General features: G+C 35.3%; 1 protein-coding gene across 2 annotated transcripts in view; it reads right to left on the bottom strand.

Annotated features, from left to right (window-relative positions):
- The window catches only part of Prkg1 (protein kinase cGMP-dependent 1), a 1,168,403-nt gene that overhangs the window by 928,851 nt on the left and 226,551 nt on the right, over positions 1 to 13,001 (bottom strand). The gene's annotated exons all lie outside the window — the stretch shown is intronic.

Genomic DNA, 13,001 nt, shown 5'->3' with positions numbered 1-13,001 from the left:
AGTGTGTATATGTGTGTGTATATATATATATATATATATATATATATATATATATATATAAATTTTCTTAAAGGCCCTGTGTTAGGTTTTGCCAACAAACCAGCACAGAGTTTCAGAGTTTCAGCTCAAGTACATTATCACATAAATCAGTTTGCTCTACTTTTAGAGTCCTGGATACTGACTCTGCTGGAGTTCACAGATTTAGTTTGTGAACACAACGCCCCCAGAATTTGTTCCCCCACATGTGAAAGTCTCCTCTCTGAATCTTTTTCCATTACGTTTACCTTGACAAGTGAAAAGCAGTCAATCAAAACCTCTTGGCGATGTGTCAGTTTGTGGAATCATTTGGGACTCTAAAGGTATGAGTGTTTACTGAATCAAGAATAGAGGCAGTAAAAACAAGGCTGGCACACAGTGACTTCAGCAAAAAGATGGAAAACCTCAGATTGTTATCCAGGGTAAAATGCTATGCTATTATCTGGACTTTTGTGAAATCCTCTAATAAATGCCATGACATGACAAGGAACAATATATTTAGATTGTGAGGGAAAACTTAGTTTGGGAGTGACTAAGAGCTACCAGATCAGTTGTCAGTTCTCCAGAATGAATGCAGAAGAGTCAAAAAATAAATAAAAATAAAAAAAGCAAAGGTTAAAAAAAAAAGGAAAGGCAAAAAAAAAAAAAAAATCACCCATCAACAAACAGCTGCAGAATGGCCTGAGCTCAACAGATGGCCTAGTTTGAAGTGGAGCTATTCTGTGTTCCACTCATGCTCAAGTGCAACTCATGATCCGATGCAGGACTTGAGAAAAGAATCTGGTTCCAATGAAAGGTAATCTTCATACACCTTGAATACAAATGAAAGAAACAATCTCTTGAGTATAAAATCAGCACGAAAGTGGTCCTGCATTGAATGGTAGGGAAAGACTGTGCTTTGAATACTAGAAGGTAGGCCTCCACAGGGTACAAACAGGAGACACAAACTCTACCATGGCAACAACAGGCCCCAAACACCTCAGGAGCCCTAAGGCTGTCACAACTTTGACTTGCTCTACTTCAGTGTGCTAGGGTCTGATTCAAGCACTTCTATTACCTTCCCTTTTTGTCATTGATGTTTCTGATTTTTACTTAATTAGAAAATTATAAAACTTTTGGAAGAAAGAAATTATGAATTTCCCTCTGAAAATTAACTTCTCTTTAAGCTTTAGCATAAAATGTCATTGTTGTAATCTGTGCTCTGTAGACACACCCAAGACACTTTTCACCACTTTTGGAGTCAATGAGGGATTCTGTTTTCCTTCTCACTCCCAGGAAGAAGGGCTGGGGATGACCTGCACCTGCCCAGGACCTGCAGAGGTGAATTTCGGGCTTCATGGTTCACAGTCACCAGGCCTCTGAGAGTAGCTAAACCTCTGATGAAACTTCCAGCCCAGGAAACCCCCTGCAGGTGCACTTTAGAAGAGCCCTCTCTCTCCTTTAAAGAAATTGTTTAATTCCCAAGTAAATGTTTTCTCACAATTGTATCTAATTCTTGACAGCCACCTCTGAGTGTGATACTGTATTTTATGAGATTTATTAAAAATTAATAAGTGTTATACATTTTGGGTAAAAAAGCAAATAGTAAACTACAATGTGAAAAATAAATATTACCCTACTCATACATATGTGGACCACTCATCAAACCTCTCAGGTATAACCACAGTTACCAGTACTTTGGGTACCTTCCAGAAAACCTCTGTACATTATCTTTGCATAATTTTCTTCATGCCCTTCTGAAACATTTTTCATTTTAATCTGTATCTTGGACATTTCCCCATATCTAGGTTATCTGTATTTTCCATATTTAATTCATTTTCCCATATCTAATTTTCCATATCTAATTAATTTGTGCTAAGTGGCAATATTGTATTCCCTTGAATAGATGCTGTACCATTTACTTAACACTTCTCTGAACATTTAGTTTCTAATTTTTTACTATTATTAATAGTGCTATAGAGAATATCATTGTACCTGTTAGAGTATAATACTTGCAAGTGATATTGCTTGGTTAAATTTAGGAACAATTAAAATTTGGATAGACACCACTAAACTTCTGAAATGAGGTTTAAGCTTCATTTTGTTTATTTACTCAGCAAGTAATCTGAGTCTCAGAGAGTTTGAGATATATTTCAAAGGATATAAAAGCCAGTTAACAAAGTTGTAGAGCAAGGATTTGAAATCATATTTAACTGGCTTCAAGTTTCACCATCTCTGCGCCATCACATGACTTCCTAAATTCTTAAAGAGAGTCTCAATTTAACAAATAGACCATAAATTTCTGGAATAAGTAGAATCAGTTTGATATTGGCATGGACAATGGAAAACTTCAGGATGAGACAAATTATTGACCATTCCCTTACAAGGGAAACAAGATTCTAAGAATGTTTAAATATGATACATTATAATTTACTTATTTATCAAACAATATTTGAGTAACTCTTCTCTGCCTGTCATGGTGTTATGCCAGGAAAATGCATCAAGAACCAGATTGATAGTGCTTCAATATTCTAGTGGAAAAGGAAGATATTGACCTAATCATCATAAGAATTAATGTATAATTGTTAACTGGCAAGTATAAGCATTTCAAGGATATATAAGCTGAAAATAGGATTTTACATAGGCAGGTTAGCCCAGGTTAGGAATCTGGGGAAAATGCTGACTGAGTTAAAATCCACTGAGGGTGGGCATGACTGGAGGAAGAAGATAGAAAAACACATTCCATTCCAGGCAGAGGAATAGTAGGTGCAAAGGTCATAGTGGGAGGAAACCTTGCAAATTCCAGGAACCAAACAGTGCAAGTTCCATGTGACATTAAGACTGGAATGGAGAAAATATAAGCAGAATCCAAGCCCCATAGGGTCTTGTTAATCTAGGGAAGGAATGTTATCTTTAGTAAAATCTTTAGCCATCAAAAGATTTTCAGGAAAGTGTAAATCATGGTGGCAGCAGAGTGGAAAATGATTACTTAGCTCCCAGCAGCAAAGATCATCAGTATACAAAATATGCATGCAAGTGAAAGCAACTCCTCCAAGAAGAAACTCCCCATGCCTAAGAACCATACCTGATGTTCTCTAGCATAATCTTCTCTCTCTCCCATAGCTCAGTATCAAGTATGAAGTAGGAAAGCAAATTACTTTAAGACTTTGTGAAATCTGAAGCTACAGTGAGAATTATCATCATCATCATCATCAGGGACAGCAATACATATGACGAGTTAAATGAGCTTTCCAAATCAACTTAGCAGCAAATGTTAACACCAATTTCAAATTAACCTACTGTGTAAGCAGTCCAAGTAGCCACTTGGGAAAGCACATTTTAAGAAGAACCCACTTAGATCAAGAGAGTGTTGTTGCTGCCTGAGAAAAGAGACTCTGTCACTAGTCCCATATTCTCAGTGTCTAAGCATTCTGAGCATTAAGGCTGCACTGCACTGTGAGGTTCCAAAGAGCAGACAAAAATAGCATTACTGCTAGGCTAAACACAGCTATCCCAGACCTTGAACCTGCTGGATAGATATTCCAGACATAAACTGTATGCACAAACATCTGGAATGTGAACTTTCATTCTAAAATATGGGTGATTTCAACACATGACAGAGTGAGACTTTCAATGCAAATCACCAGTGTCTGGGGCACTTTGGGTACCAACTGAATACAATCCTGCAACTCTCACATCACCTCTGACAATCCCCAAAGATAATCCCCAAAGATAATCTACTTTAGCACAACCCTTTAAGAAAATGTTCTTAAAGGGTTGTGCTAAGGTAGAATGAGAGATGTCTATGAGAAAAATTGAATGAAGTTAGTCTGCAAGGTCTATATCACATTTGACATAACACCTGATAGTCTCTGCTGAGATTATGGCCACATCTATGGCATTTTTTTCTATCACCTCTTGCCCTGGTTATCTGGATGATTGCCTGATCCAAATGATACTAAGTCATGCCTCTTGGTTCATATTGCTTTCTCTACATAAGATGCCCTTCTGCATTGATGAACTCTGATTTGTCCTTAGACACTCAAGAAGGAGGAACTCCACAGGTTTCAAAAATCAGTTATAAACAGGGCATTTGGGATATAAAAATGAATAAATCACAGTTTTTATCCCCAAGAAGGTCATATATTGTGTCTTTATACTTTATACCAGTAGCAAATAGATTGCCTCAAACAATGTTAAGCAAAGTACATTGGATATATTCAGACAAGAATAATATGTTCAGTGTATTGACAGCGCAAAACAGAACTAGAATGCCTAAAATGCTAATGTACATTCTGCTGTTATAAGCACCAGACATATGCAGTGAAGAATTAGGGTATTCTGGCACCTATGAAAGAAATATATATTTTGATAGAATTTATTCATTCAGTTATTTGTTCAGTATTTCAATTTGTGATGTGCAAAATATTACGCAAGGTACTATAAGCCATAATTCTATCTCAAAGGATTTGAAGTTAAGTAAATTGATAAGATACAGATACAAAAATATACAAATTAAACAGGATTGTGTACCAAAAGACTTAAAGTCCTGGGAGAGTCCAAAGAAGAGATATTTCTTCTAAATAAAGGAGCCATCATATTATCTATCATTCACCCACCACCATTGTGGAGTCTAGTGCTGAATGCCTAGTGAGAGAGAAATCAAGTGCTCATCCAGTGATCTATGGGCCTGTCCAGTGGTATTGGATCCTATCTGAAATCAACTGATAGTACCTCCTGAAACAGTCCACTTCATTTTCAGACAGGTATAAATGTTAGTAATCTCTTTCTTTCACTGAACCAAAATATATTTTCTAAAAATTTCAATCCATTAGTCTTATGTCTTCCTCTGCTGACTTTCAGAGATAATTCATTTCCCCTTCCACATTCATAATTCGAAAAAAGTAAGTGATTAAATAAGGCTGAAGTCCTTATGCCTTCTCTTCTACCATTTGTTCATTTTTATTATTTTTATTCGAATTTGTTATATATGACAGCAGAATGCATTACAATTCATATTATACATATAGAGCTCAATTTTTCATATCTCTGGTTGTACACGAAGAGAATAACACCACTCGTGTATTCATATATGTACTTATTTAGGGTAATGATGTCCATCTCATTCCATCATCTTTCCCACCCCTGTGCTCCCTCTGTTCTCCTCCCTCCCCTTTGCTCTATCTAGAGGTCCTCTAATCCTCCCATGCTCCCCCCACCCCATTATGAATCAGCATTTTTGTAGCTATTTTTAGATATGTATTTCTATTCAAAATATAAACTAACCTCCCAGTTTCCAATATCTAAATTTTATTAGTTCATTATTAAGCTTCTCTATAAATTTATTAATATGCTGAAACAGATTAAAGTTCCCATCAAATTGATATCACAACATTGTTGTAGTTAATCATTCAAACATCTAAAGATCTACAGAACTAGATTATCACTGAACTCATAGCACTCCACTTCATTGATAAAGATTTCATGGCAAACTCTTGCTAAAATCCAGATACACACCTATGATGTTCCAGTAATCTATCAGAGTGTTTGATTCATAAAAATGGAGCTCAAATGCATGACTTGACCACAGTGAATGGACCTTCGGGATAAACTTTTCCTTTCTTTATACACACACACACACATTTTAGTTGTAGGTGGACACAATACTTTTATTTATTTATTTATTTTTAATGTGGTACTGAGAATTGAACCCAGGGCCTCGCACGTGCGAGGCGAGCACTCAACCACTCAGCCACAATCCCAGCTCCAACTTTTTCTTTCTTAAAAAATAAAATCCTGGGGCTGGGTTGTGGCTCAGTGGTAGAGCATTTACCTGGCATGTGTGAGGCACTGGGTTCTATCTTCAGCACCACATATAAATAAATAAAATAAAGGTATTGTACCCATCTACAACTAAAATATTTAAAACAATAAAATCATAAATAATCTTTCTCATATTATGCTAGAATCAATTTTTTTTTACTTATATGGAGATAAGGAAATCTCTATTCTTCTTTCTTAGAAATTGAAAGATACCGATTTCTATGTTCTACCAACTCTCCTGTTCTCTGGGAATTCTACACAAAAAAATCTAGAAATTTCCTGTATCAGCTATTATTTTTTAATGATAATAAATTTAAGAAATCTCACCCTAAATAAGCACTTACTTAAAAAGCAATTCCTAACCTACAGAGAAAATACATACACATTATATTTATAGTATTAGTAATAGTAATATGTCCTAGGTAATGGATAAAAATTAAATAATTTTCTACTTTAGGACTGGCAAAGATCCTCAACAAAAGATTTAAATGGCAAAATATACTAAAATATGCTTATCTTCACTTTGAGTGAATTAAACCTATTAAACATGTAAATCAGCAACTGTGGATGCCTAACAGAACTTTCTTATAATACAACTATATTTAATAAAATGAGCTAATACTTTGGTATGTGTGATGGATGGCTTATAGACCCCAAATTCATGTATTATAATTCTAACACTAAGGTAATAACATTGGGAGATGGAGCCTTTGGGAAGTGATAGGTCATGAGGTGGAGACTCCCTGAGTAGGGTTAGTGCCCTTGTAGAAGAGACTCTAGAGAGGTAGCTAAGAGGTAGCTAGCCCCTTCTACCACACAAGACATAGCAAGAAGGCATCATTATTGTGATCAGGGGTTGTCCCCAGACACTGAATCTTCCAATGCCTTGACCATCGTGGACTTCCCACCTTTAGAACTGTGAGAAATAAATTTCTGTTTTTCATAAACTACACAGGTTGTGGCATTTTGTTATAACAGACAAAAATGAACTAAAATAATGTATATCCCCTTTAATACACATTGTAAATCAAAGTTCTCTCTTCCCATTTTCATCAACAACATGAAATTTATGAATTTTGGGGAGAAAGGGGACTAGAGAATAGAATCAAACTACTAAAGAGTTTTCATGGATCATTTCCAAATTGGATGATTCCACTGGCCCAGATTCTGCCCACCTCAATCCTCCCTGTAATTTTAACCACATGTGGGCCTCCTCCGCCCTACTCTCAGAATAAACGTGATGGTGAAATAGGGCTTTGGTTTTACTAAAGAGGCTGCATGCTCCTGCGACAAGTAAACTCATTCTTCTAAGTACCCAATAAAGACAGTCTGTGAAAGAGTAGGAAGTCCTGCAGGTGGAAAATGAAATGAAAGTTAATCTGTTCGTATGTATCTAATAACTTTCTCATTCACAACAACATATAAAATACTATACCACCTGGGGAAAATTTCTCAAGCACAAATGCAAACTAACTTGAATTCTGAAAATACTATCTGCTAAATTTCTGAGCAATAAATACCCAAGGCTAGACAATGACAACTTCTAACTGAAGAGAACTGGATAGGAACAAGGCTGCAGAGGTCCTCAGGGTACACTGTCATGAAAACATTCTGCCTCACATTGAGGCTCTAGAACTAAGCAGACACACCTTTCTCTGATTCCTTGGTGATTCTAATGATAATCTTACAGAGGCCTGAACTTACAGATGGAAGGAAATGGAATCCAGGATTTCCTACTGTTCTCTCTTTCCTGTGTACCCAAACCTGAAACACTTAGAAACACGTCTAGAAGAAGGCAAACACAGACCTTTGCAAAACTCCGAGATGCAGTTTACCTCCTGTCCCCCAGTGGTGCCCCTTTTGACGCCACCCCTCTTTTATCTGAATTCTGTGTCCTTATGATTGTTTCCTCTTCCCCAAGATACCATTTGCAGGATGGGCATGTAAAGGAGGATTATCAGAATCTACTCCTAACCCAAACACCCTTTCCCTCAGGGCTACTAATTTCAGTGACAGACTCAAAGGAAAGCAGTTAAATGAACCATATTTAATCCATAGGTAGACCTAAATGACTGTTCCAATGTATTCTTCAGTACAGCATTTGCACTATTTTGCAAAACAACGCATTTTTTATCAATTCTACTTCTAAGGATTTGTCATTAGAAAATAACTATATGTGCAAAATTAAACTGTGATGTCTTTCTTGAAGCATTATTTTTATAAGAAGAAATTTAAAAGTAGAAGCAGATAAAAGAAAATAAGGATTTAGTAAATTATATCCTATCATACCACTAAAACTATGTCTGCATAAATATGCTTTATGTGGTAAGATGTTTGTGATATATTAAATAAAAAGATGAATTTTCTTATTCATACAATTCCATATTTTAAAATGCATACATTCATTGTATAGCTATTTGCTTGTGTGTGGCTATTAATATGTACCAGGCATGATGCTAAGCATTTGGTAAATAAAAACATATGACCTCTACCACATGGAATATATAGTGTGGTGTTAGGTGAAGACATAAGCCAAGGTCAACAGACAAAAACTCATGTCCGCATGGAGCTTATGTTTTATTTTTAATCGTATCTTATTGTTTGGCACATATTAGTTATGATAATAAAATTAAAATTTTAACATTTTAATAAATACTAAATGGTCTCTTTTTTCCCAGATTACTTGAAGCCCAGTCAATTAAAAGGCAGAATTTAGGTAATAACCAGGAGACATAGGCAAGAGAAATAGGGAATGTTGGATCAATGGGTACAATCTTTCAATGTGATATGAATAAGTTCTGGGATATACTATAAAGCAAAGTGAGTATAGTTAATATTACTATATAGTTTACCTGAAATTTGTGAAGAGATTACATTTCAAGAATCCTCATCTACCCACACACACCTTAAGTAATTATAATGATGGATGCATTAATTAATTAGACTATGGTAATCATTTTGTAATATATACTTATATCAAATCATCATTGTATACCTTAAATATATAAAATTTTATTTGTTAATCATAACTCAATAAAACTGGAGAGAAAGACAGAATTTACGAAATTTAAAACTGGCATCTAGGAGCAGGAATACCACAAAACCTACTGTCAATGACCCCTTCTCAGGAAATTTTCATATCTATAGTGGCCACCCCAATGTAAAGAAGTATAAATTATACCTGGGCTATCATTCTTACCTCTAGAAATATGACAGCACGTGACTTCCTTCTGGCAGTTTCTCAATGTTACTTCTCAATCTATTATATAAAATTTATGCAAAAGTGATTTATGAAAAAAATAAGCAAGATTTCCCAACCTGATTAAGGAAATGATCCAAGAAGTTTTTACTAAAGAAAAGGTTGGTACATCTATGAAAAGGTCAAAGGAGAGACTAATTACATATTTCTGACCTTAGACATAATTAGGTAATCCCCAGAGAGTTAATGTCAGTGTATTCGAACCAATTAAACCACCAAGATAAAGGGAGACAGCATTGATTAATTGAGTACTTGGAAGTTTTAATCTAGGTCTGTTGCAAAAGAAAAGCACACAAACTACTTTCCTCAAATACATTGTTATTTTGAAGTAACTGATTTTATGGTAGTGAAGTTGGGACAAATGGTTCCCCTGTTTCTCCCAGCCAGTCCATTTTTCTATAGGAACATATGGAAGTAAGAAGTAAAGGGGAAGACAAGTACATTCCAGCTCTCCTCTTGGAAACTGTTCTGCCTCTGATGCGTAGCCTTGGTTTACATATCGCTGGTTGGACTAGCTAATTTCCTTCCTTTCATTGCTGTTAGTTTATCAAAAGGGATAATTTACTGTTCACTATTTGCCTGTTTGGAAAGATGAGCTCAACTTTCAAGTTAAACAATGAAGAGGACACAGAGTAGGAAAAATGGTTCACTTTCATCAATCTTCTTTTCTTTTTTAGAATATATTTTATTGACTTGCTAAAGTTATCATTGTGGCTACAACCGTAAACCCAAGATCTAAGAAGAAACACTGGACCTTAAGCCAATTCATCACACTCTAAAATTCACTTTAAATTTTTTTTTCTTATTTAGTACCATGACAGTAGAATGTATTTTGACAAATTATACATACATAAAGTACAACATTCTAATTGAGATCCCACTCTTGTGTTGTACGTGATACAGATTTACCCTGGTCGTGTATTCAAATACAAGGCTAGAAAAGTTATGTCCAATTAATTCTACTGTCTTTCTTATTCGCCTCCCCATCTCCTATCTCTTCTTTTCCCTTTGTCTAAACCAATGGATTTCTATTATTTTCTACTATTCCCCACTAAGGAAAGCAGTATGGAGATTTTTTAGAAAACTTGGAATGGAACCATCATTTGACCTGCTTATCCCACTCCTTGGTTTATACCCAGAGGACTTAAAAACAGCATACTACAATTATCAATGTTTATAGCAGTTCAAATCACAACAGCCAAGCTATGGAAATGACGTAGGTGTCCTTTAATGGATGAATGGATAAAGAAAATGTAGTATATATAACACAATGGAATATTATTCAGTCTTAAAGAAGAATGAAATAATAGCATTTGTCAATAAATGGATGGAACTGAAGAATATCATGCTAAGTGAAATAAGCCAATCCCCAAAATCAAAGTATGAGTGTTGTCTCTGATTTGTGGATGCTAACCCAAAACAAGGGAGATTGGGGAGGGGAATAATAGAAAATTCACTCTTACCTGAGGAATTGGCTAATACAAACTGAGTATCCTTATCCAAAGTGCTTGAAGTGAAACATTCAGAAGTGTTTCAGGTTTGGGAATATTGGGGGGTTAGGGGAAATTTTACATCGACTATATCAACTGAGCATGCTTCAACCAGTAAAACATTTCAGATTTCAGATTTCTAGATTAGGAATGCTCAATCTCTAAGAGTGCTATTTATAATGTGCAGAATATATACAGAGAAAGAGTTAGAGGCTCATCATTTAATTAAATTGTGCACAAAATATATTTAAATATATTTTGATATCATGGGCCTATGTGGCTGACATAATATTACAGAAATAATGTAAACATTACTTAGTCACTTGAGAATTTAAAGCCTTAATTCTGATGTGATGCAGGAGACTATTTTATAAAAAGAATACAGTACAGAAAGAAGTCATTGTCTTTTCAGAGCATCACTTAGTGGAGGACTAGATAGTGAATTGCACTAAATGTATCCCACATTTTTATAAAAGTATGAAAAAAATAGAACAAACTGTATTTGGCAAAATTACATTGGTTTTAGTTTACTCTGCTAAAGTAAGTATATCCTCTAAATCAAAAATTCTATTTTTATCAAAATTCATTTTCTCTTATTGAAGAAAGGTACTAAACACAACAACTTAATACAGAATAAAATATACTGAAACTACGCATCATCTCTTATTTATAAATATTATACTATAAGTCTGTTTCTGTATGGTAAAGTCCCAAAACAAAAAAATGTTTATTATTCCTTTCCTGTTTCCACTTTGCCTTAGCCTTTTCTCTATTTTTATTTTTAATACATTCTAGTTTATGTTATTCCTTCTTCCTCAAATTGTAATCATTCTTATATAATTGATTATACACCAACCTTTAATAATCTATTATTCAATGCATATTATTCTCACCTCTCCAAAAGGAAGCTTCCTTACACAAACACAAGATCCTTAGAATAAATAAGGCTGAGTAAGAATGTTTACTTTTTAATGAATGCTAGTCATCTTATTACTCAGCCATGCTAGACCAATGAATAAATCTTAATCCAGAGAAGATGTGTTTATCTATGGCTCTTTGTATAAGGGTAATTGCTCTCCCTAAAGTTGGTGGGATATGCTGTAATTTTCTGCATGTTTTAAGCCTTCGTGTGTTCTCTGTTGAATTTTTCTATCAGTCATTAACTGGCCTCCCTGTCTTTGTTTCTTTTCCTTGTTCTTTTTACCCTTCAAAATTATGTTAACCTTCTATTGCTTTGTAACAAATTGACAAAATTAGTGACTTAAAGCCATACCTAGTCATAATATTGTAGTTTCTGTAACTCAGAAATTGGGTGAATTTTTCTGAGTTTTCTGCTCCAGGTCACATGAGACTAAAATCCAGGTGGTGGTGGCTGGACTCTTAGCTGGCATCTCTTAATGAGGATCCCACTTCCACGCTCATTCAGGTTACTGGCAGAGCTCAGTCCCTTGGAGTTGTGGGACTGAGGTGGCTGTGTCTTGGCTGTTTTTCAGCCTGGGGCCTGGCTCAGCTACTAAGGCTGCTTACATTTCTTCTCATGTTGCCTCTCTGTCTTCTACCAAGCAACAGCATGTTGAATCTTGTTGGTACTACAAATCTCTCTGAATTCCTCTTCTGCCTTCTTCTTCACCAAAGTTCCTGCCTTCACAAGGAGCTGGTGAAAGCTCTCTGGTTTTAAGGGCATATGTGATTAAATGAGCTCTAATCAAGTAATCTTCCTATTTTTAGTTCAACTCTTCCATAGAACATAGTCCAATTAGGGGAGAGAGATCCCATCATATTTATGGCATTAGAAGGTGCTGAAACTTGGAGGTGGTTCCTAGAAATTCTGCCTGCCACAAAATTCAACTCAAGTTTTACTACCTATAGAAAATCTTAGATGCCCATGCACCCCACTGCTTCCTCCAGCCCTTGTCTTCCTCCCTAATTGTATAGATGTCCCTACTTGACCTCTACAGCATCCCATGAAAGCAGTCGCACTATAGCATATTGTCTCTTTGCCTGTCTGTCATCCTAAGCACTCCTTAATGACATAAGCCCAGTGTAAAGGAAAGTGCCAATGTCATATACTACTCATTTAACCACAATTTCACATTCATTAAATAATTTGAAAATATTTCTAAAATTTGAAACCAGCTTAGCACCTGAACTTTCTGGCTTCTATAGAGCAATGCTATCTTCTTTCTTCTTTTGATATTTATTAAAAGCTTAACATGTACCAGGCATTGTGCTTACCCTTTTCGCAAACTGGTCTTAGGTGTCAACATGAATTACCCCAACACACACACACACACACACACACACACACAAAATCAAGCCATTATTTCATAACAATATTAATATTTATTGGTGTTTACATTTAATATGTATCTAAAATCACACATCACTGATTTTGCTTTTTTTTTTTTTTTTTT

Source organism: Marmota marmota, unplaced genomic scaffold (assembly GCF_001458135.2).
Source record: "Marmota marmota marmota unplaced genomic scaffold, marMar, whole genome shotgun sequence".
Taxonomy (NCBI): Eukaryota; Metazoa; Chordata; class Mammalia; order Rodentia; family Sciuridae; genus Marmota; species Marmota marmota.
Note: the sequence above shows the minus strand (reverse complement) of the source record. Positions and strands in the feature narration are given on the sequence as shown.